The sequence below is a fragment of the Peromyscus leucopus genome, chromosome 5 (assembly GCF_004664715.2).
Source record: "Peromyscus leucopus breed LL Stock chromosome 5, UCI_PerLeu_2.1, whole genome shotgun sequence".
In the NCBI taxonomy this organism is placed as follows: domain Eukaryota; kingdom Metazoa; phylum Chordata; class Mammalia; order Rodentia; family Cricetidae; genus Peromyscus; species Peromyscus leucopus.
Window position 1 is genome coordinate 45479491 of NC_051067.1, and position 24793 is coordinate 45504283.

Below are 24793 nucleotides of genomic sequence, written 5' to 3' on the forward strand. Positions count from 1 at the left end.
GAACAAATGGCATTGGAGGACAACATTTATACACTACAGAATAGTTTGGGTTGTTATGAAGATACTGAAACATTTCACTATCTCTCAAGAAAACTTTGGTATCCATTTCCTACCAATAAACTATTTATAAATCAAAACAGATTCGCATTGTTGTTTCTGGGTACATTTATATCTTATATGTCTATTTTTTTGCTCAGAAAGTTCTTTCTGATAGAAAGAAAGCTCCATCTAAGTTAAGGGGAAACATACAAGAAGCATAAAGGAACTTGCAAAAATTTAAACTTAACTTTTTTTCTTTTCTAATTTTTTTTATTATTTTTTTCAATTATTATACATATTTACATACCGACCACAGTTTCTGCCCCTCCTCTCCTCCCATTCTCTCCCCCCACCCTACCCCTATCCACTCCTCCTCAGTCTTCATTCAGAAATGGGCAGGCCTCCCATGGGAGTAAACAAAGCATGGCACATCAAGTTGAGACAGGACCAAGCTCCTCCCCCTACATCAAGGTTAGGTGAGGCAACTCTGCATAAAGAATGGGTTCCCAAAAGTCATTCTATATGCCAACCTCCAGTAATGCAAACACCATTTGTTGAAGATGCTTTCTTTTTCCCATTGTATAATTTTGGCTTGTCAAAAGTCAGGTGTTCATAGGTGTGTGGATTTACGTTGGGGTCCTTGATTTGATTCCATTGATCCACCTGTCTGTTTTTTATGCCAATACCATGCTGTTTATATTTATATAGCTATGTAGAAGAGCTTGAAATCAGGGATGGTGATACCTCTGGAAGTTCTTTTACTATACAGGGTTGTTTTAGCTATCCTGGATTTTTTTGTTTTTCCATATGAAATATTTAGCTGTGGATCTCTTCATATGCTTCCATCAGTTGGCTGATGATGCCTCTCTGATGACAATTGGGCTAGGCACTGATCTATGAATATAGCAGAATACCACTAGGAATCATTTCATTGAATTTTTTTTTAATTTTTGCCAGTCATTTTTGGTTCTATCCTGGGTGTCCAGGCTCTCCAGGCTCTGGTTCCCAGCCATCCATGTGTCCTGCATGGGCTCCCTCTCATGGAGTGGGCCTCCGTTGGACCAGTCACTGGTTAGCCATTCCCACAAGTTCTGTACCACCACTACCCCAGCAATCTTGTAGGCAGAACAGATTGCAGGTTGGAGGTTTTGTGGCTGGTTTGATGTCCTAGTCCCATTGCTGGAAGCCTTGCCTGGTTACAGAAGATGTCCAGTTTGGGCACCATATTCCCCATTACTAGGAGTCTCTGCTAGGGTCACTCATGTAGATTCCAGGGAGTTTTAAGTGTACTCCATCCTACCACAAGGACACTTGCTCAACTGTGTTCATAGCAGTTTTATTCATAGTAGCCAGAAAGTGGAAACAATCTTGAAGAATGGATAAAGAAAATGTGTTACATTTACACAATGGAGTATTATCAGTTGTTAAAAACAATGACATTATGAAATTTTCAGGCAAGTAGATGGAATTAGAAAAAAAAATCATCCTGATTGAGCTAACCTAGACCCAGAAAGACATGCATGGTGTGTACTCACTTATAAGTGGACACTAGCTATTAGGTAAAGGATAGACATGCTACAATCAACAGACCCAGAGAGGCTAGGTAACAAGGAGGGCTCAATGGGGGGGGGTGCAGGAATATCCATGGAAAGGGGAAATTGAATAGACTTTGAAGGTAAACTGGGGGCAGGTGGAGATGAGAATAGGAGGGACCAGGTAGGGGTGATGAAGGGAGAGGGTACTAGGAGAGATGACTGGAACTGGGGAGTGCTGAGGCAGTGGGGGAGTGTGGAAACGTAGTGCAGTATATAGACAATTCTTTATGTAACTGATATGTCTTCTGATGAGTTGTGTCTGCACTGTCCCCCAGAACCTGTCTTCTAAGAAATGGAGAGAGAGAATTGCCACTCCCTTGTCCACTTCCTGTGGTTGATATAATATAGTGTAGGCCAATGGACCTGCCTTGAAATACCTCAGTGGTGTGAACCTTCCGTGACCTTCCTTGGCCTCGCTCTAAAGGCAATATGAAACAAGCCTTAACAACAGAGTTCTCTAAATTTTCCTTCATGTTTCCAATCAAACTAGACAGACAGAAAACTTCATACTTAGGTGTAGCCAGGTTTCTCCAGTCCCACCCAGTTCAGAGGTCCCACAGCCACTTATAAAATAATCACTCAGATGCTTACATTATTTACAAACTGGATGGCCTAATGATTCAGGCTTCTCATTAGCTAGCTCTTGTAACTAAACTCAGGCCATTTCTATTAATCTATATGGAGCCATGTGTTCTGTGGCTTTACCTGTGTGCCATTATATGCTGCTCCTTGGATGGTGGGATGCTGTCTCCTCCACTCTGCCTTTCTTTTTCCTGTCTATCTACTTTTATTTCCTGCCTGCCTCTGAGCTGCGTCGCCATAGACCAATACAGCTTTACTTATTAACCATTCAGAGCAACACATATTCACAACATACAGAAAGATATCATCAGCACTTCCCCCTTTCTTTCTAATAAAAAAGGAAGGTTTTAACCTTAACATAATAAAATTACATATACTAGAACAGTTATAAAGCAAGAAATATAGTTACAATATATATCTACTCTATTTGCATTTTGCAAAATTAAAGAAAACATTGTATCATCTGTTCTATATTTGTGAGTCTAAAATGTTGTGAGTCTAATATGTGTTGCTCTGATTGGTTAATAAATAAATCTGTATTGGCCTATGGCAAGACAGCTTAGAGGCAGGCAGGAAATACAAGCGGACAGACAGGAAAAAGAAAGGCAGAGGCAGAGAAGATGCCATCCTGCCGTCTAGGAAGCAGCATGTAATGGCACACAGGCAACACCATAGAACATGTGGTGAAACATAGATTAATAGAAATGGGTTAATTTAAGTTATAAGAGCTATCTAGTAAGAAGCCTGGGCCATAGGCCATATAATTTACAATGAATATTAATCCTCTGAATTATTATTTTATAAGCAGCTGCAGGACCGTGGGTGAGAGAGATTTGTCTGGACTTCATGGGGCTGGGTAGGACACAGGAAAACCTTCCTACTGTACTTGGGCTTATAAATTACCTAAAGTCCATTGAGTTTCAATGAGGGCCTTTATTTTTAGAGGATACATTATTCTTGTCTTTAGGACTCTAGTTGAGTAACTTCTTAATGATACAACCTAGTATATTTCTTCTTTTTTAACAATAAAAACTAAGAAATTAAGCACTTATCATTGGTTGATAAGGGTTTAGAGCCAATACAGCTATGCCTGCAACTTGGTAGACCCCTTTGGCTTGTGTATTCATATTCACTAGTCATCCCCTTTCATTTTTTACTTTTCTTCATAGATTCACTTTAGTTCTATCCTCATCAACTACTATTCTGAGATGACTCTTTAGTGATTTTCAAATTAGTTTGCTTCACATTAGCTTTATTATTGTCAGCCCCATGAATCTATATGATTTGAGTGGTATATGATGTTTCTCTAAAAGTTTCACATATTGCAGTAAACAAATGAAGCAAATTGAAAAGTACTTTGTCTGTTTAAGCATGAATAGATTGTCAGCTCTACTTTTGAAAGACAAATCAGACCACTTCAAAATCTTAAAGCACACAACAAAACTTCACAGAAAACCAAACAATGGGCACAGATACCGTCATTTATTGATTCCATTTAGAAATCGAAAATGAAGATCATGCATTCTTTTCATGAGCTACACCTCACTAGTAGCACATACTTACTGGGTTAATTACAAATTCCTACTACAAAATTTGTAATACTTTGATCATGGGGGCGGTCTACTTTAAAATCTACTGGACAGGTTTCTCGCCCCAGCTGTCACTTGCTGCTCGTCTATCTCTCTCTTCTCTTTCGCAGGACTTTTCTAAGTATGAGAAAAGACAATAGATTCTCTACTTGAAAATGGTATCAAGGGCATGAACTAAGGCAGCATTATTAGCAAGAAAAAGACCTACCATACACATTGGAGTTTTGAAGAATCTTGTACTACTTCCAAGTACAAGGAAGAGTGTAGGTGTGACAAGCTTTTAGTCAGGTGGTGAAACTAAATAGTGCAACTTGTTGAAAGCCAGGCTTCAGGGAGAAGGGAATCTGGACAGAGACTATGAAGGAAGACCAGGAAAGAGTTTGGGGGAAGGATTGTGTCTTGCCAATGAACCGATAAATATTTTCTGGATATAATAGTAACATTCCCTGTCTGGTAGCAACTTATCCCTCTTGCTCCTTCAGAAGCTAATTGCTATAAAAGATAAGTAAAATCCTGACTCAAAATTAAGGAATAGACTATCATTTCTACCAAACTTTGTGGTTTGGTTGTGAAAACTTCTGAAAGGAACAGTGGAGATGAGTTTGGTTTGTCCAGGGGTTGTTCCAACCAGTCCTGAGATCTTGAGCTCTTTGTCCATTTTCAGACAGTGTGCTCCTGGATCCACCGGAACTCATCATTCTTTCATTTGACCATATTTTGTAGAATTTGATACTTAGCATAATAAGATCTTAAACATTTCCCATCACATCCTTCTCTAAGTTCAAGAAATGTAGGTGTAACTTAGATGATTTATCTGTTGTCCAGATGGGTGAGAAAGGAATTCCTTGTTTACTTGTTCATGACTGTAGACTCCTCTGCTGCCTGATAGCCATTTTATGCAAAGGTCAGGGCTGATCTTACCAGTGTAGGAAGGGTGCTGCCAAGATCACAAGGTGGGGATGTTATCCTTTCATAGTTGGAAAAAGAAAGTTGAGATTGGATCATGAGATGTTATTACAGCTCACTAAACTCATGTGTAAGTAATGGGAGAATCACAGAATCTCCACTTAATGACGAAGAGGATAGGCTCTTAATCCCTCAGAACACAATGCATTTCATAGGAAACTGATAACCAAAGGCCCTCACACCCTAGCAGTTAAATAAAATAATCTACTTCCTGCTTCCCAGTCCTGTATAGCTCCACCCTCAATAAAACTGAAGCTGAAGAAGCACTTGTATAAGTTATTGCTATATGGCTTTCTACAAAATTTATTATGTGTGTGTGTGTGTGTGTGTGTGTGTGTGTGTGTGTGTGCATATTCACACCTATGTGCAAGTGTGGATGTTGGACCACTTGTGGAAGTCAGTTCTCTTTTCTACCATGTGGGTTCTGGGAACCAAATTCAAGAAATCATCAGGCTTGAGAGTAACTGTATCACTGAACCATCTGGCAAGCCTTGACTATGTCCTCTTCCTATTGAGAGAATTTGTGGAGATAAGACATAGTGATTTCTCATATAGGAACATAAACACAAAACATATTCTCTAGTTCTTTTTTCCCTAATAAGAAGTCTAATACTAAAACAAGTGAGTACAGGGAAATTGGGAATGGTATATGTATATGGTATATGTCTCTAATAAAGAAAGCATATTTAATAATTTACATTTAGTCAATTTGCATGCAACCTGCCATATTCAATTTTTTTTTTCTTGAACTTAAGAAAATTTCAAAATGAAAAAAAAAGATCTGGATAAAGTTTGGGATATTTTCCTCTTTTTGTCTGTGTTTTTCAGTCTTTACAGTGTTAGCTCAATGTCTACAGGAGAGTGGTTCAAGGGGTCAATATTTAATGATGCCACAATAAATACTTTATGATACCCTCATATCATGTATGCTGTAAGATATTTCTAAATTACTTAAATTTATGTAATGGAAATGGGATACACATAGTTATTACAATGTACTATAGAAGAAATAATGGCAATAAAGAAAAGCCTGTGAACTTTCATCATAAAAGCAATCACTGTAGGTCAAACTACATAGCACATGATCCATAGCAGGGTGAATCGGTGATTAGAGAACCCACAATTCCAGAGAGCTGAGTGTGCATAATTCTGTATGGATAGATGCAATGAAATGATATGGGGCAATTTTGCTATACCTGAAATATTTACGGGGAAAAATACTTATCTTATTAAAATCTACAACTCACATGGACTAGGCTACAAGCCGGCTAGGCCTCTCCTTTTGCCCGCAAGGCTGAACCGAATGTAACTGTTGTTTGCCAAGTCAGCTATAAAAACTGGATCTCAATTTCATTTTATTGTCAGAGCTAAATGTGAAGCTGATATGAGCACCTTAAGATCTGATTAGTATGGCCGGGCGGTGGTGGCGCACGCCTTTAATCCCAGCACTCGGGAGGCAGAGCCAGGTGGATCTCTGTGAGTTCGAGGCCAGCCTGGGCTACCAAGTTAGCTCCAGGAAAGGCGCAAAGCTACGCAGAGAAACCCTGTCTCGAAAAACCAAAAAAAAAAAAAAAAAAAAAAAAAAAAAAAAAAAAAAAAAAGATCTGATTAGTAGATGCAACATCCTTTCTATGTATAACTTAGTGGGTTTTCCTAGCTCCTGAAGCCGAGAAAGTGAATGTGATACACTGTGGGTTCCTATATTTTTAGATAAAACTTTTATATATCCACTAGACACTGGGAGTCACTTCTGAGGCCAGAAGTGATTGAAACACTGAACAGAGAATTTCCCATGGCCTATAGGAAAGGAGTACCAATGGCCACTGGAGAGACGACCTGATTGGGTAAGCATACACGGAGGGTGACGGCTTAATGTTTAGCATACAGGGGCAGCAGACAGGTTCTCAGCAGCAAAACCTCAAACAACAAGACCCATTTGTGGAGGGCCATGGGATACCTGTTGTGGGACATATCTCACCCTTAATCTAAGAGCCTCTGAGACCTGAGAGACCAAAGAGAACTTACAGTCTCTTCCCACAATTCCTTACATAACAAATGTTCAGAGCAGCTGCTTACAGCCAGGCTGATGCAAGCAGCCTCCAGACACCAGCAGCTGTTCCAGGAGATGTTCAGGTACAGTACAATTGATTTTCTACTGACTCCTCCTCTAGTTGGTCAAGTGCGTCCAGCTCAGGCTTCTGTGGGTATCAGTATACATCCATAGGGATGAAAGGACATTTAGTGAGAAGGATGTTCCTGATTTCCAAGAAAGCTCTGCAGATTGCCTGCTTGTTCTGATTTTCAGGTCCAAATATGTCACCTGGAATTTTCCCAATCTTCCTAAAGTCCTTAAATCAATCTGCACTTAAGGCAAAGAATCACTCCAGAGAAATAAGGACAATTTCCAACATTCACCTGGTTTGTATTTGAGAGTTCTGTTCCAACATGGTTGAAATGAAAGTTAGAAACGTGCTGTGCAGTTTTAAGCCACATCCTATTGGGTCAATACTTGTATCCGAATGAAAATTTTATATTTTCTGCACCTGAAGGGGTTCAGTTGATCTAACTCACTTTTCTTCTTTAAAGTATAATTTCATATTTATTCTTTGAAAATTCCACTATCATGCCTACAAGGCGGGGCCAAGGGAGGGCCCTGAAGACCTGAGATCGGAATGCACTGCGCTCTCTTCCAGCTGGGAGCCGAAATGCTAGAGGTGGACCGAGGCAAGTTCTCCAGAGAACACCGCTGGACTGTGCTGCGCCTTTCCCAGAACCCTCAACCTACCTATTTTTTAATGCTGTGGTATTTGTGGATTTCTTCTTCCTCTTTTGCTTAATCATCTTAATGTTATTTACTTTACCCTCCCCCCCCCCCCCGTTGCCTCTTGAATGTATTTCTCTTCTTTAGTCCAAAGCATTTCCTTCAGTAGCCTCTGTAGGTCTGGCTTAGTGGTCTTGAATACTGTTAGTCTGTTTTAATTATGGAAGGCTTGTCTTTAGTTTTCAGTTATGATAGTAGTTTTTCTGGGTATTAGTCCAGGTTTATAATTACAATCTTTCAGAATTTGAAATACACCATTCTAAGCCCTTCTTTAGTTGATGGTTTTGGTTGAGGAGACAGTAGTTATTTCGAGGAACTCACCTGAGACGTGACCTAGCCATTCTTCCTTACAGTTTTCACCATATTTCTTATTTTTTCAGTATGTTTAGTTTTCTAGTAATTTATATAGTATGGTGAGTTTATTTTTGGGTCCTTCCTTTTGGTGTTTCACATAACTCTTATCTGTAAGGGAATCTCTTACCCAATATTTAGGAAATTTTCTTCTATTATTTTATTAAAATGTTTTATGCACATTTTACATTAATTTCTTCTTCTTTCATGCCCACAATTCATATGTTTTTCCTCTTTATAATGTCCAAAAATTCTTACACATTCAACTCACACAATTTAAACAAATTATCATTGACTTCAACTGAATGATTATTTCCTCTGCTTCATCTTCAAACACTGGTATTTCATCTTCTCCATGAATGATCTATATTATTGGTGAAGCTTATTTGACCTATTAGAGTTTTCATTTTAGTATCATTTTGATTTATGCTTTCTTTAGTAATTCTACCCCTTTACTAAATTCTAATTTCATATCATGAATTGACTTCCTTATTTCGTTCAGCTGCTTCTTTGTGTTCTCTTGGAAAACACTTAGGTACTCTTTGAGTTGTTTGAACATGTTTATAATCATTCTTTTGAATTATATTTCTGGAATTTCATTGAATTTATTTATTTTGGGGGCCATTACTATTCGATTGGTAACTTTCGGAGGTATATGTTGTCTTGATTTTCAAGTTACTGTTTCTGCTATGAGGAAATGCCTGTATTTGTTATTATTGTTTTTAATTCATATCATATTAGATTGTAGTACAATTGTAATGTTTTCTTTATTACACTAGTTTCAAGCACCAGACTCTACCTCATGTTAACACCTATGTGGTTAGTACTGTTTAAGGCAACAGTAACTATCCAACAGTAAAGCCATTCTGACAATAGAGTAACAGATACATAAAACATATACTTGTTAAATAATCACTGGCTTTAGAAACAAGTGGATTCCAATAGCTGTGTATATTAGTATGTTGGTAGTTACAGATATGAGTAGAAAGCAAAGGAAAAGAGAGAGATATACAAGCACAGTGAGAATTATGATTATTATTAGGTTACTAGATGGAACACAGAAGAAGAGGCATAAGAGTGCAGCTGATAGAGGTAAAAGAAAAAATGGGGATAGGGTAGGAGTTTTAGTTAACAGTAGACTAAAGAGGGGTGGGTAAAGAAGTATAACAATAAGAGGAAGGGAGAAAAGGAAAGGAGAAAAACAATAAAAGATAGATGGATAGATGATAGATAGATAGATAGATAGATAGATAGATAGATAGATAGATAGATAGACAGACCATAAAAGGTGTGAACAATAGAGGAAAGTGCAAGATAGACCTAAGGTATTGTATCTCTAAGGTATAGCTGTAGGACGTAATAAGGGTGAGTGGAGATATGAAAGTGAACGAAGTAGCCTAGATGTTGTTTTGATCTTCTGTTGCAATCCTCACTCCAGGATGTACACCCTTCTGATTTTTACCAGCCTGGTTCTTCTCTGTTGGAGCCACAGCTTCCACTTCTGTGTGGAGTTTTCTTGTGGAGATACTTGGTTCTGTTCTGTGTACTGAGAATAGTCAGGCAAACTGTCCAACTTCAGTTACTGTGAACCCATATGTATGCAACAGGGTTGCCCAAAGCACTGGTAGAGCTTGTGTTTTCTTCTCAAGTTGCACCATTTCCTTTGGGGTGATGATAATGGTCCACGTGGCAGTCACTGGGAACCTTCTCTCTATATAGAATCCTTATCAACACAGCTTTGATAGGTTTCCTAGGAGTCTTTTAGTGGATTGTCAAGGTCCTCTGAATTCTTCAGCTACTGAAGCCTGATGCATTGAGTGTAGTCACAGCAACAAATCTGAGTTAGATGATATGGTGGTTTGAATGACAATGGCTCCTATAGGTTCACATGTTGGAATACTCGGTCCTTAGTTGGTGGAATTTGAGGTAGAGGAGAAGGATTAGGAGCGATGGTATTTCTGAAGGAAGTGTGTCACAGGGGCAGGCTTTGAGGATTCAAAGGCATCCAGTCATATGCTGTGTACTCTTAGATTTCCTGATTGTGGTTCAAGATATAAACTCTTAGCTGTTCTTGCCACGATGCCTTCATCTGTCATCATGTACTCTACCACTCTGAAACTGCAAGCCCCAAATAAAATTTATGCAAGTTGACTTAGTCATGATGTTTTATCATGGCAAAAGAAACTAATGCAGATGGTAGAGGAAGTTGATTGGGGTGTTAATCATATGGATTCTGGTAACTGGTAGGACAGCTAATGGAGTATAAAATGCTCCTGTTTCCTTTGTTTCCCTAACAATAATCAACCAATACTTCCAACATGGCTTCTAGGCTTTAATCTTGCCTAGAAGTCCCCCATAGCATTTATTTGTTATCCTGTTTAAAAAAATAAGATTCAGAAAAGCCTTGAAGCAACTCTTAGCATGCACAGTCTCACGTTATGTGCTTGTGAGGAATATTATGTTTGTGAGGTATCAAATTATCCGGTTGGCTTCTATCCTAGTGATATTGACATTCTCAAGGTGTTTCTTCACAGGTGCAGGAGAGAGAAACTGAACTGATATGGAGAGGAGCATTCCTAAAGCTTTATTCTTTGTGAGTAGGAATCACCACTTCTGGTTTTATTTTCCTTTTTGAATAGAAAGTATTGATGGTAACTGACAATCTATCATGAGGTGCTTTGAACTTAGGAATGTTCAGAACTCAGAGTCTGTGATTTTTAATTGTATATTTTACTGTTATTTAGGTATGAATTGTGCTCTCTCTCTCTCTCTCTCTCTCTCTCTCTCTCTCTCTCTGTGTGTGTGTGTGTGTGACTGCAGATTTTGCCGTTGATAATAAAAATGTAAATAAGATACTTTATGTTTTCAAAGTAGTCTCAGTCAAATAGGGAAGTTATAAAACAAAAGCAGGTGTCACATGTTCTGATGAATTTGATGAATATGGACTCCAAGGAAGAAATTAAACTTGGAGAGGCAGTTATAAAATAGATCATACAGGACATGATTTTTTGTTTGTTTGTTTGTTTTTCGAGACAGGGTTTCTCTGTGTAGCTTTGTGCCTTTCCTGGATCTTGCTCTGTAGACCAGGCTGGCCTCCAACTCACAAAGATCCACCTGCCTCTGCCTCCCGAGTGCTGGGATTAAAGGCGTGTGCCACCACCGCCCGGCCAGGACATGATTCTTTAAGTAAGCATTTGCCTGAAGGGGTGGGATGAATTTGTACCATAAAGAAATGGTGGGTAATGAGCTGGAAAGACAGGGAAGGAGGACAGCCAGGCACAAACTTAGTGAGGCCAGTGTGTGAAACTTACATACAAGACCATTCTGTAGGCACTGGGAGCACTGGGGCATTTTAAGCAGAGGTGTCACGTTCTGATTCAAAGATCATGTGAAAGCAAAATGACAAATAGACCAAAAGGACATGCTGTAGACAGAGACAGCTCAAAGAGCTATATGTATCAAGAAAAGGATTTGAATCTAGATTCAAAGCAGGAAAATGAAATGAGCTGGCAGGAAGTATGAAGGATGTGAGTGATTGAGACTGAAGTGATTGAGATTGAGACTGAAGGATGACTCTCAGAGTCAGGGATGAATGACTGTGTAGAGGTAAGAGACTGGTATTTTAATACATAAAACAAGGATATTTTGTACATCAGATTTTAAAAAACAGGTTCTAAGAGTGTTCCTCAGTTGTCCTAAAATCTGTGGCTATTTCCACTATCTGTCTGCTCTCAGATCCTGGGCATCTCTGTCTATGCTAGAGCAGGAGCTGTGTCTCTGCAGGAACTCACTTTTATTTGTATTTCCCTGTGTCACTGATGAGAGGTTGTGGATGGTTAAGCACCACCATGGGGTTTTTGCTGTCAATTATCTGTCAGTTATATCATTATTTTATTATGCAAACAAATAACTTTTATGATATTGAACATGAGACCATAAAATGAGAACATAAATAAATAAAAAGATACTGAATAAATCCAAAACCTAGAGAAACTTTCAGTTAGCATTGATTTTGTACAGAAAGCCATCAAGAAATTCTGGTGTGTGTGTGTGTGTGTGTGTGTGTGTGTGTGTGTTTAAAGGTGCTCCTTCAGAGCATATTTATTGGTTGTCTTTTTATTTTTTTACTTAGAAATATACTATATTATTTCCCTGCCCATAATTAAATATTGTGAAATTATTCTAAATGTCTGCAGCGGACTTAATGTGTATATGTATCATAGTTAAATTAGTCAGTTTCTCCATAGAGGAAATAAAATTGTTTTTAACAAAACAGGTTTGGGATTTGATTCCATTCTCCTTTTCAGATTAATCAAAGAATACTTTTTGTGTGGGGAGATAGTGGCAGAAGACACAAGACTCCTGAGTCAGAGTTAAAGAGCTTCATTTTCTTTCTTTTTTTTATGAAAATGAATTACTAATTAAAATATAGTGGCATCACTTTCCCCTCCCTCTCCTCTGTCCAGTATCTTCCCAATAACCTCCCTCCAAATCCTCCCATGTCCCCTCCCTCAAACTGATAGCCTCTTTGCTTTGATTATATATATATATATATATATATGTATGTATGTATATTGATTATATATATATACATATATGTGTGTGTATGTATACATATATACATGTGTATAGATATATATACAAATATATAAATACAACCTATTGAGTCTGTTTTTCTTTTTTTAATTTTATTTTCTTGTCATACATTACTTCCTGACCACAGTTTCCTCTCCTTCCACTCCTATCTGTCCCCCACCACCTGCCCTCTCCCCCATTACTCCTTCTCTGTTTTCCTTCAAAAAAGAGCAGACCTCTGTATGGTTTCAGTGCTAACCACTCTGCTTTGGATATCCAATGATCATTCCTGGGAGGGACTAAATCTCCATCTTCTAGCAGTCATTAGTTGTCTATAGTTCTTTGTCTAGGAGTAGAACCCTGTGAAATCTCCCCAAGTCCATGTTAACATGTCCATTGATAATGCTTTTGTTCTGGTCTTGTTTATGTAGCCATTTCTAGGACAGACTGTTTCACACCAAACTTCCTGGTATTCTGGCTCTTGCAATCTTTCTGTCCCTCCTCCAGGATGTTCGCAAGCCATAAATGTAGGAGCTGCAATATAGGTGCAATATGTATTTGTTGGGGATGGGTTCCCCATGATCCATTGATCTCTGCATTGAGTCCAGTTGTTTCCTGGGTTGCTCTCCATTTGCTATAAAGAAAATCTTCTGTGGTGATGGCAGTAGCTACATTTACAGTAGCTCCTCCCAGGAATGATCATTAGATATCCAATGCAGAGTGGTTAGCACTGAAACTATAGAAAAGCCTGCTCTTTTCTGACTGGAAATAGAGGAGGAGTGGGTCTGGGGGAGGTGGTAGGGACAGAGAAGAATGGAGGGAGGAGAAACTATAGTCAGTATGTAATGTATAAGAGTGGAATAAATTTAAAAAAGAAAAAAAAACAATAAAAACAGACTCAGCAGGATATGTGTGTGTGTGGTGTGTGTGTGTGTGTGTGTGTGTGTGTGTGTGTGTGTGTAATAATCAAAGAAAAGAGGCTATTGATTTGAGAGAGGGATGTTGGGGAATATTATTTTAAGGTATGTTATTTTTGTTTATGTTGCATTTGTTTAACTCTGTGAACCTTGTTACTGTGCCTGTTTAAAATACCTGATGGTCTAATAAAGAGTGAACAGCTAATAGCAAGGCAGGAGAAAGGATAGGTGGGGCTGGCAAGCAGAGAAAGAATAAATAGGAGAAATCTAAGAGAGAAGAAGTAGCCAGAGAAGGAGGAGGACTCCTGAGGCCAGCCACCCACACAGCAATCCATAGAGTAAGAGTAAGATTTACAAAATTAAGAGAATGGGAAAAGCCCAGAGGCAAAAGGTAGATAGACTAACTTGATTTAAGAAAATCTGGCTAGCAAAAAGCCAAGCTAAGGTCAGACATTTATAATTAAGAATAAGCCTCTGTGCATGTTTTATTTGGGAGCTGGGTGGTGGGTCCCCCAAAAGAAAATAAAAACAAACAACAATAGTGGAGACATGGGACGGTTTGGAGGGAGGTTACTCGGAAGATATTAGATGGAGGAGAGGGAAGAGGAAAATGATGCAATTGTATTTTAATTAGTAATTCATTTTTTAAAAAAAGAAAGAAAGAAAATGAAGCTCTTTAACTCTGACTTGGGAGTCTTGTGTCTTCTGTTATAAGTTTAAAATTTAGAATGTAGTAAGGAATTGTGCTGGTCTAGCAAAGTGGCAGCAATAGACTCTTCCCTAAGGTTCATGACCTCACTAGTTCTGGGGTGTTATCTAGGTTTCTGGTAGCAGGCATGGATTTTTCCTGATGGGTGAACCTTAAGTACAATTTGGTAGCTGTTTATTACCACCCTGTAAGTGTCAGTTATTACCTTTTCATTGATAGTTTGTCATGCTTGCCATAGTATTGCAGTTAGATAGCACAATTGTCTGTCTCTCTCCTTTGCCAACTTGCATAGTATTTTCTGGTAGCATGGAAGGTAGATTACAGAAAGGAGGCTTTCAGGTCCTATGCTGCTCAAATCATCTGAGACCTATGTCCTAAGTGTGAGGAGTCTTAAGAAATATGAGCAGCCGAGCAGTGGTGGCGCATGCCTTTAATCCCAGCACTTGGGAGGCAGAGTCAGGTGGATCTCTATGAGTTCTAAGCCAGCCTGGTCTACAGAGCGAGATCCAGGACAGGCACCGAAACTACACAGAGAAACCCTGTCTCGAAGAAGAAGAAGAAGAAGAAGAAGAAGAAGAAGAAGAAGAAGAAGAAGAAGAAGAAGAAGAAGAAGAAGAAGATATAGGGGCTTGCCTTCAACCTCTCAGAGGCATCCAAGGGCTACATCAATAGTCTCTACTTTTGAGGGAGTCACTACTGACCAACTATACAAAAGGAGTTTCCTGTGCCTGATATTGAGATTTGTGTTCTCTATGGTTCATTGTCAATTAAGTGGCATGACTTACTTTAAGATTATATATATAATCTTAAATGTGTGATACATATTATATATATATATATATATATATATAATGTGTATGTGTGATAAATATTATATATAATGTGTGATACATATTATATATATAATGTGTGATACATGTGTGTGTATACATATGTAATATATTACATATACATGCATACATTATATATCTACCACATGTAAAACAATATTTATATGTATTGTGTATAATTTTTAGTCAACATAAAATGATTCTTTGAGACTTTATCACACAACCTTGCTCCCTCATCTTTCCTTCTCCTATATTGATCTCCTGTACTCCTCCTCAGTTGGAGTTCCCTCCGTCTTTTTCTGTTTTCCAGTTTGTATCACCCATATCCTACTGTAACCTACTCAAGCTCCCACCCCCAGGTATAGTCCCTTTATACTTTCCTGGTTTCTGCTCTTTTTCCAGGTTATATTCTCACAGCTGAAGCCTTGGTCTTAGGAACTGCAGATAAGAAAGAACATGTGCCATTTGTCTTTCTGGATCTGGATTATTTCACTCAATGTAATTTTTCTAAGTCCATCCATTTACCTGCAAATTTCATGATTTACTTTATTCTTACAACTGAAGAGTATTCCATTGTGAATATGTGTCACAATTTTATTACTTATTTATTTATTCAGGACATTTAAGTTGTTACCATTTCCTGGTTATTGTGATAAAGGAACAATGAATATTGATGAGCATGTGTCTATGGAGTAGGTTGTCAAGTTCTTTGGACATATGCCAAAGAGTTATATAGCAGGTCATATGGTAGATTTATTTTTATTTTTTTAGGACTCTCATACTGATTTCCAGAGTGGCTGCAGCAGTTTGCATTTACACCAAAAGTGAGGGAGGGTTCCTCTTTCTCCACAACCTCACCAGCATTTGTTGTCAGATGTTCTATTGATCTTAGCTATTCTGGCTGGGGTGAGAAGAAATTACCATGTTGTACTCATTTGCATTTCCCTAATTGCTAAGGATGACAAACACTTTTGAGGCACTTCTTGGTCCTTTTTATTTCTTCAATTGAAAACTCTCTGTTTAGGTCCCTACCCACCTTTGTTTCCTCAACTCTCTTTGTGTTTTGAGTTCTTTGTATCTTCTGGATATTAATCTTCTGTCAGATGTACAGCTGGCAAAGATTCATTCCCACTCTATCGGTTTCCTGGGCAAATGGAGTCCTGTTCAGAAAGTACTTTCCTACACTTAAATCTTATAGAGTTCAGTTTATAATTTCTAGCAGTTTGTGTTTCAGTATTCACATTGAGACATTTGATACACTAAGACCTATTATTTGTGTAGGCTGACTGATAATGGTTTCATTTCTTTTTCTTTTCCTTTGGTAGCACAACTGGCAACATGAACAGCAGCCTACTCATCACTCTGTTCACCATCAGTCTTATGGAGGCAATACCATGAGCCTGTATGGACGTTGTGCACTCAGGGAGCTTGCATTACAACTGGAAGAAACTGAGGGAATGGAGGACTGCTGTCTAGATAGCTGACAAGCTTGCACTTTGTCCTAGAAAGAAGACAGCACTTCCCTCTCCAGAGTTGCTTCCTTGAAGTATAACCTCAGAAAATGGCCTTTGTAAAGAGAGGTAATTTGTGTTCTTGACAGGCCTAACAAGAAGGCCTGTTCAGAAAATTAGAGTTCTGTGTAGGACTACATCCAAATAATATGCATCTTCACCTGTGTATTTAAAAATTTTTTTTCAATAATTTCACAAAGTTGAAATTGCTTGACCAAAAAGTTTGCATCGCTTCAGTTTCTGCTTTATTCTGTAAATTTGCTTTCTCAGCTGTGTCCTGTGCTGCTATTTCCTTACTAGTCTGGGGATGGATCTCATCTGACTACTCAGACATTTTTTTTTTTTTACCTCTGCTTTTCTGGGGATATGTTTCAATTGCATTAACAGGAAGGGTATTTTAGCAGACCCATTTCCTGCTTGGTGTCAAGATGGAAGTAGATGGTTTCTCTGGTTGGTGGAAACAAGAATGCTCAGATAAGCATCAGTATTGCAACTCCCTCTTGCAGCATGACAAATTTCTTTCTACTCATGACTCCTTGGTCCCTGTTTTCTCATTTGATCTAACACTCTGGACAGGTGTTATGTTATGTGTATGTGGTCATAGGTGAATTTTAATGACATTTCAAGGCATTCTGGAAAAAAACAAAGTAATTCTGTGGATTGCTTTTGTCAAATAATAAAATTATTTGACATAAGTCTTATTGAAAACAGATGTGGAAATATGCAATCCTTACTTTTTTTTACTATCCTTCCCTGGGGTCCCTTTGACTTATGCCAATCTGAAATTTGAAGTTGAAAGTTTCAGTGTCTTTTTTCCAGGTGTGTTGCCTTTAATATACAGGGAAATTTTGTGGTAAGGAACACTGAGCTTTAACTAAGCCTACGCCAAAAAGATTGAGCCATCAGACTACTAATCAAGTAGGAAAGGTTTGCACCTGAGCCTACCTTGCCATAGACTAGAGCAATCACACTTGAGTGACTGGAGCCATGGTTTGTACAGACTGCTTCTATCACATACTTTTCACTTTGCTTTGACACATCCACAGTTTTGATTTTCTTTTGTTGAACCAGAGTGTAACCATCTGACCTTAACTTCAATAAAAGACAGTCTCTAATTGTCATTAAAATTGTACATGTGTGATTCAACTCTACATTCTTAGAGAGTATTGTGTTTCTCTGTCTCTCTCCACTGACACATCCCTTCCCCACCACTTCTCTATTGCCTTTGCATTTCCCAGTATTGGAGTAGCTAAAGTGGAATGGATTAGCTTCATCAGACATGGTGTTTCCTTGAAGTGAATGAATCCAAAAGGAAAATATGGCCACACATCATAAAAGTTGTTTAACTTTGTCTATATACTAAGGAAATTGGAAGGAAAAATACATAGTACCTAAGGAGTCACCTTCAAACGAAAAGATGCTTTTTATTTCCTAGTCTTGAGGCAATGTGTTCCATGTGAGAGATATCCATTCTACCATATAAACAGAAAAGATCAGTCATTGTTGTAGACTGAATGTGTCACTCCTAAATCCATGTGTTGAAGCTGTATCTTTCAATGTGACTCTCTTTAAGCAAAGTACTTATAAAGAAGTCATAAAGTTAAGACTACAGGATGAAGTGTGGACTGATGTGACTGGGGCCCCAATTAAAAGAAGAAACACCAGAATTTCTCTCTCTTACCCTATTATGTGAATTATTATTAGTGAAATTATTATTAGTGAAAAGAGAGCTATCTGCAAGCTAGGAAAACCTTCCTCTACTAAAACAACCCTATCAAACCACGTAGGAATTCCAGCATTCAGAACTCTGTTGCTTAAGCCATATTCTGTTATATTTGGCTACAGAAGCCTGACTAACATGAACTAAAATACACATGCACATTGTCTGTTTCTGTCTGTCTCTGTCTCTCCTTCTCTCTGACTCTTTGTCTGTGTGTGTGTGTGTGTGTGTGTGTGTGTGTGTGTGTATGTGTGTGTCTGTCTGTCTCTGTCTCTATCTCTCTGTCTCTATCTCTCTGTCTCCCTCTCTCTCTAAACAGCCACTTATGGTCAGAAATGAGTCCACTCACTTTTGAACAGATGTACTGTCAAAAGTACTTGAGAGTAGTATTTTCCCTGTCTGCATTCTAAGCTATTTCTCTGAAGATTTTGAGAGGGAAAAACATTATACAAATACTAGATAAATAAGAATATTTTTGTGATTTTACTTTCATTTTTCTGGAAGAGATTTCAACTCTTACATCGTGGAAGTATTTGCAGAATAGTCTGCTCTGAGATTTTATTAACATCTCTAAAAATATATGCATTTTCTTTCCCATGGCTTCTGTGCACCTGGCATAGGAGGTTGTAAACAAACAGTTACTGCATGATGAATGATGCCCCTATTCACTGATCTGAGGGCTCGCTAGGCTTCTTACTAGATGTGCTTTCCAGATGGATATTTATCCCTCATATGTAGTAACATCTCCTTTCCAGTCAACAGAAAAATGTTATGGTAAATCTTTGCTTCTTTTCTTTGAAATCTACAACCCTTGCTTGTAAGTTCTTTGTCAAAATAATATTAGAAAGCCATTCTTGGAAACAAGTGAATTAGGAAGGCAAAGAAGGACTTTCTTGATGAGTTTGGAGAAGCTCAAATCTGCTTGAAAATAAAGATGGCTTCTGGAATTTCGGTAAGATGTTAAAGGCATTCTTTTCACAGCCTTTACTTAAGATCTGTGGAGGACCAATGTGTGATATCAATGCCAATTTGAGTGAGTACATCAGGATATGATGGTCTGTCTTCTGCTTTGCAGATCAGTGGTGGACAGAAGTAGTGCTAGCTTGGGGTCAATGTTTGATAGTGTACTCATGTGGTGCAAACATGTGATATAACAATGAAAATTTTAAAAGAAGGGGGGTCATTGTGAGCCCCAGATCCTTGAGGTGAGGTTACTTAGTCTGAGGATGTTGGGGAACAAAGAAAGGAGAATCTTCCAATGCTATCACTACTCTGCTCATACCATTTATATGTGGCTTTAGAGACTTTGGCAGAGGTCTTGGGTCTTAGACCAAGGCAGACTCTGGACTAAGACTCTAACGACAGGCAAAAATCCTGCCTCTGGACTCTGACTGGAAACAAATTATCCCTTATACCTCCACTGCCCATCTACAGAGTAAAACTATAAATGCTTGTGGTTTAAAATGATCAAATGGGATAAAGTACACTCTCACAGACCTACATGCTGATGTAAATAGAGGATGTTTTATTACTTTTATCTTGTTGCTTTACTGGTCACTAATAAGTCTGATGCCACTGAAATTAATTAGATCAGTAGAGGCTGTCATTGTAAAAATGACTTCATTTCCTACAACCCATCCTTTAATTTACCAAGCATTCTGTGCCTTTCACTAGTCTTGTTTTATTTCACAGTGGTTGTGAGAAGAAAAGAAGGAATATGTCTCCTGTGACCAGGTTACACTGTAATGAATATAAATAGTAAAGATTCAACCAAAATTCAACTCCTTTCAAACCCAAAGAGTTAAGTCAATATTCAAATGAGCTACATACCAGAGTCCCTAATGGGCTGTCTAGAGAGAAAGTCACTTGACCACACTACTTGCAGTGAGGTAATGGAACCACAGTAACCCCATCTCTTTGATAGAAGGTGAACACAATACAAATAAATGATCAGCTTACAGGATGAACTCTGAATGACCGGCTTTGGTTTGAGTAGAGGCCTTTCCCAACTTTGCAAGTCAGTGATAAATCTTTCAGCAACAAGTTGACCTTTCTCAGAAAATAGATTTTCTCCCAATATTTTTGCATTCTATACTTGCCAGGATTGAGTGAGTGTGAGGTAGAGATATGAATCCACATAACTGTAGAAAATTAGCCTTGAATGGGCCACCAGTGTTTGGCTGACACTCTGGATCCTGCTGGGAAGGACAGAAAGGAGAACAGGTTGAAATATTAAAATAATAGGAAACATAGAGGACCATTTGAAAAAGAGAGCTGTCATCTGATTACTAGCCAATGTTGGTACACTGGTTAGTTTTTTTTTGCCACTTGACACTACCCTGGGTCATCAGGGCAAAATGAGCTTCAATTGAGAAATTTCCTTCGTCAGATTGGTCTGTAGGCAAGTCTGTAGGACATTTTCTTGATTAATATTTTATGTGGAAGGTCCTAGTCCACTGGAGATGATGACACCCTAGGGCAGGTGGTGCTGCATGGTAAAAGAGAGCAAGATGAGCAATCCATGGAGAGCAAGCCGGTGGCTATGGCCTCTCTTTTAGTTCCTTCCTCCAGGTTCATGCCTGAGTTCCTGCCCTGATTTACTTCAGTGGTAGACTGTTACCTGTAAGTATGAGATGCATTAAACCCTTTACTCCCAAGTTGATTTCACTTGTGGTGGTTTATCACAGTAATAGAAAACTAAGACAGGAGGCTACAAAGTTAAGGCAGGGCTCAGTGTTTCTAATATGAAACAATTGGCAGTACCATCTTCAATATCTTCATTCTTCTCATTTTCTCTACAGGGTTCATTATTTAAACTGTGTCCTTACTCTCGGTGAATTAATAGAGCAATTTGCATATGCTATACCACTTGATCCAGACCTGTTTGTGTTCCGCAAAGGAGACACATGAAAGAATTAGAGCTTGAGTGTTTATCAAAATATTCTAGGGTAGTGGATCATATGAGCCTTCTAAGGAAGAAGGTAAACCCAAGCTTCCCAAGCAGCTACTCTGACAGGAACTGTAAGCATCCCTATTGTGGTGATGTTATTCTGATAATGACCTTTATGAATCAGTCAGAGGATACAGAAATAGTACAAGGTTGCTCTTGGTTTTACTCTGTTGGTTTGCCTGGTCTTTGCTTTTCTCTCTGAATTAATTAGAACCAAAAACTGCATTAAAGTGATCAGTCAATTTGTACTTGGCAAAAGTTATGGAAATGCCACCATGTCCTTCTCTTGCCTGGAAAGGCTAGTGTTGTGTTTGGCTGCTATCCTCCTGTGGCCTGATGAACCTACTGCTTGTCTTTTAAACTTGATCCATCTGAGATCCAAGACATGATTTTTTTTTCTGGTCACCACTGGCTAGCTGAGCTGCTGTTCTCTTGAGTCATTAATAGGATCCTGGATATCTCCTACTTGTGTGGATTATCAAAAACCTTGCTGCGATTGGCAGACTAACTAAATAAGCATTCACATGTGAACTAAAGCAGCTTGAACCAATGCTGACCAGTGGAGCACAGGATGATCCTGGCTCCCATGTGCACTTATCGCTTAGTGCACAAGTCCATGCTGTTGGGCCTGTTATGTTTTGACTGTGGCTTGTCCCCTCTAAATTTCAAGTCAAAATTTAATGTTAAGTATGAGATACTAGGAAGTGGAACAAAGAGAGACCTTTAAGAAATAATGTCCTGTCCTATTAAAAGGATTAATCTATTTGTGTGATTAATGGACTAGTGTGTTACTGGGTTGTCTTAAGGGTGAGTCTATTATAAAAGCCCATTTGGCTTGGGTTCTCCTTCTTTCTTGCCATGTGATACCCTGCACCACCTTAAAATACTGCCAGTAAGAAGGATATCACCAGATCCCTTCTGCTTTGAGCCAGAATCAATAGCCAAAATAAACCTCTCTCCTTTATAACTTATCCAGCTTGTGGTATTATGTTATTAGCAACAGAAAACAAGCTAAGACAGCTGAACTGATGGGGAAACTTATCTTCTTTCTATACCTCTGGACAAAAGTTCACAGAAAAGTTGCCTGTCAGAACAATGTACTTCTTTTCAGAACTCCTTTGACACCTGTGTTAATCGACTGTAATATTTCAGCACAACACAGACAGCTGAACTCTTGCCATGGGGACTTTTAATATCTCATTCATTCATATGTCCATTCAAATACTAATTGGACACCTCTCAGGTGTTGGGCAGATAGCTATAAGGTGCTATACATTTCATTGGACATCATGACAAGACACTATGAAAAAATGTTACCAAGTTAGGAAGACATAAAATCATGTCACTAGCCAAGCTATTGGTGTTAAGGAAGTCATGATCATAGTGCTGTAAAAGAAAATAAATGTGAAGGAGGAGTTTGGACTAGGGTAATTGTGAGAAAACCCAAAGGGAAAAGCGAGCCAATGTCAAAAATATGAGCAGTCTGATGTGTCAAATAAAACCAGCATCTGACAAGGTCATGAGACACAAAAGCAAGGGTGTGCTATAGAGACAGAAGGGAAACTGTTTTGGGGAACGGTGTAAGGAAAGTAAACATACGGGATGAGCTTGTCAAAATGAGAACAATGCACTGCATACTGATGCTTTTGGTTCTGTTCTTCATGCAGGGATGACACGGAGAGGTACTAAGCTGGGCAGTGCCATGGTTTTGCTTGAGATCTGTGAGGCTCTCACTTAGGTTGAGAGTTCTAGATGCTTTCCTTAGTGCTGCTCACCTGGCTTAGCCCTGTATGGAAAGTGCCTGAGTTGGTGCAAGTGCAGAGTGGACACCCTCTTCTCATTCATAGGTTTGCTTCCACAAAAGGTTGACTCCCACATCTGTCAGAAGACCTTCCTCAACCTGGTTTCCCTTTGACATTTTGAGCTCTCCAAGGGCCAGAGCAGCCACTTGAAAACACTTTTGGGACTCTTTGCCTAAACGTCTGAAAGAAACATGGGTCTTTCAGTCTACTCTTATTCAAGACCCAAACCTAGCCCAAATTGTGACCATGACATTTTGTGTGGGCTAATCTAAAGACCAGAAAAGCTGATATAAAATGTTTTACCAACATATAAGTATTAAATACTATTTTAATATTTCTCCTAGGGCCCTGACTCTTACCATTGAAGTTCAGTAGCATGGTGGTCTGATGAGCTGGCTGGAGTGTATGTCATCAACATTGGTAGGTCTTCCAGGAGACTCTTGGCAAAACCTTCCTTGTGAGGCATGACTGCATCTGGTGAAACTTCATTTTCATGCAGGTGCTAGTGACATGGCCAAGCCATGCAGAAATGAGAAATTTAGTTGCTTCTCTCCTCTGTGGGCTGCCTATATAACTTCATGAGAGGAGCAGTCGGAAATTTCTACCTCACTACATAGTGACATTTTAAGAAGAAAGAATAAATTCAAGCACCTGGAACCTTTGGTCAAGCCATTGTGTTTTACTCATTGGTGTGAAGGGAATTTGGAAAGTAAAACACATCTTAGGAGAAGACACAAACTTCCTCTTGAGAAGAAAAAAAAAGTACAGTGTTGCTCAAATGAAGAAATCCCCAGCTGGACTTGGTTTGTGCCACAATAAAATGTCGTAGAGAGAGTGGCTTCAACAACAGAAACGTATTTCTCTGAGAAGCCAAGTCAAGGGACTGGCCAGTTGGATTCTCTGGTGAGAACTTCATCCTGGCCCACAGTCAGCTTATCTTTCATTGTGCTGTCACATGAGAGGGAGAGAAGCTCTGTGGTATCTCCTCTACTAAGGACACAGAGACCATCATAAAGCCCCACCTTCATGACTTAATTTAACCCCAACTACTTCCCAAAGCCCAGATCTGCAAATAATATTATCTTGAGCGCTAGATCTTTAACATATAAAATTGAAGGAGAAAAGTGTTCCTTCAAATCTATGCTCTTACATTTGTATTACATACAAATAAATATATTCTTTCCTCCTCCAAAGTCTCCAGACTTTGGTATTCTGACTATTAGAATATTTCTGTCCCCTTTTCTGCAATGTTCCCTGGGTGGTAGATGCAGGATCTATGATGCAGATGTATCTGTTGGGGATGGGCTCCCCACAGTCTGTTGATCTCTGCCTTGTGTCCAGTTCTGGTTTTCTGTGATGGTCTCCATTTGCAATAAAAAGAGAAGCTGCTTTGATGAAGAGAGGTAGCTCTCCTTATCCGTGTATTTGTTAAGATTTGTTTTGAGTCACAGGATATGGTCTATTTTAGAGAAACTTCCATGGACTGCTGAGTAAAATGTCTACTATTTGGTGTTTGGGGCACAGTATTCTGCAGATATCTGTTAAGACCATGAGTGGGTCATTAAGTTATGATGTTTTTCTGGGGGTTTTTGTCCATATGACTTGTTTATGTGGGAAAATGGGGTACTGAAGTCACTTATGGTTACTGAGTTGGAGTTAATCTATGACGTTAAGTCTTGTATTATGGTTTTATGAAATTAAGTGCTTGTGAGTTATTCCTGGAAGTATGAGGATGGTATGTATGGGCCTGAGTCTTGGGTACTCTCCATATTAGGCTGACATACAGATTGTGAGACCAAAGCTAGACCTAAGGGTCAGTAAAGGCAGCTGAGATTC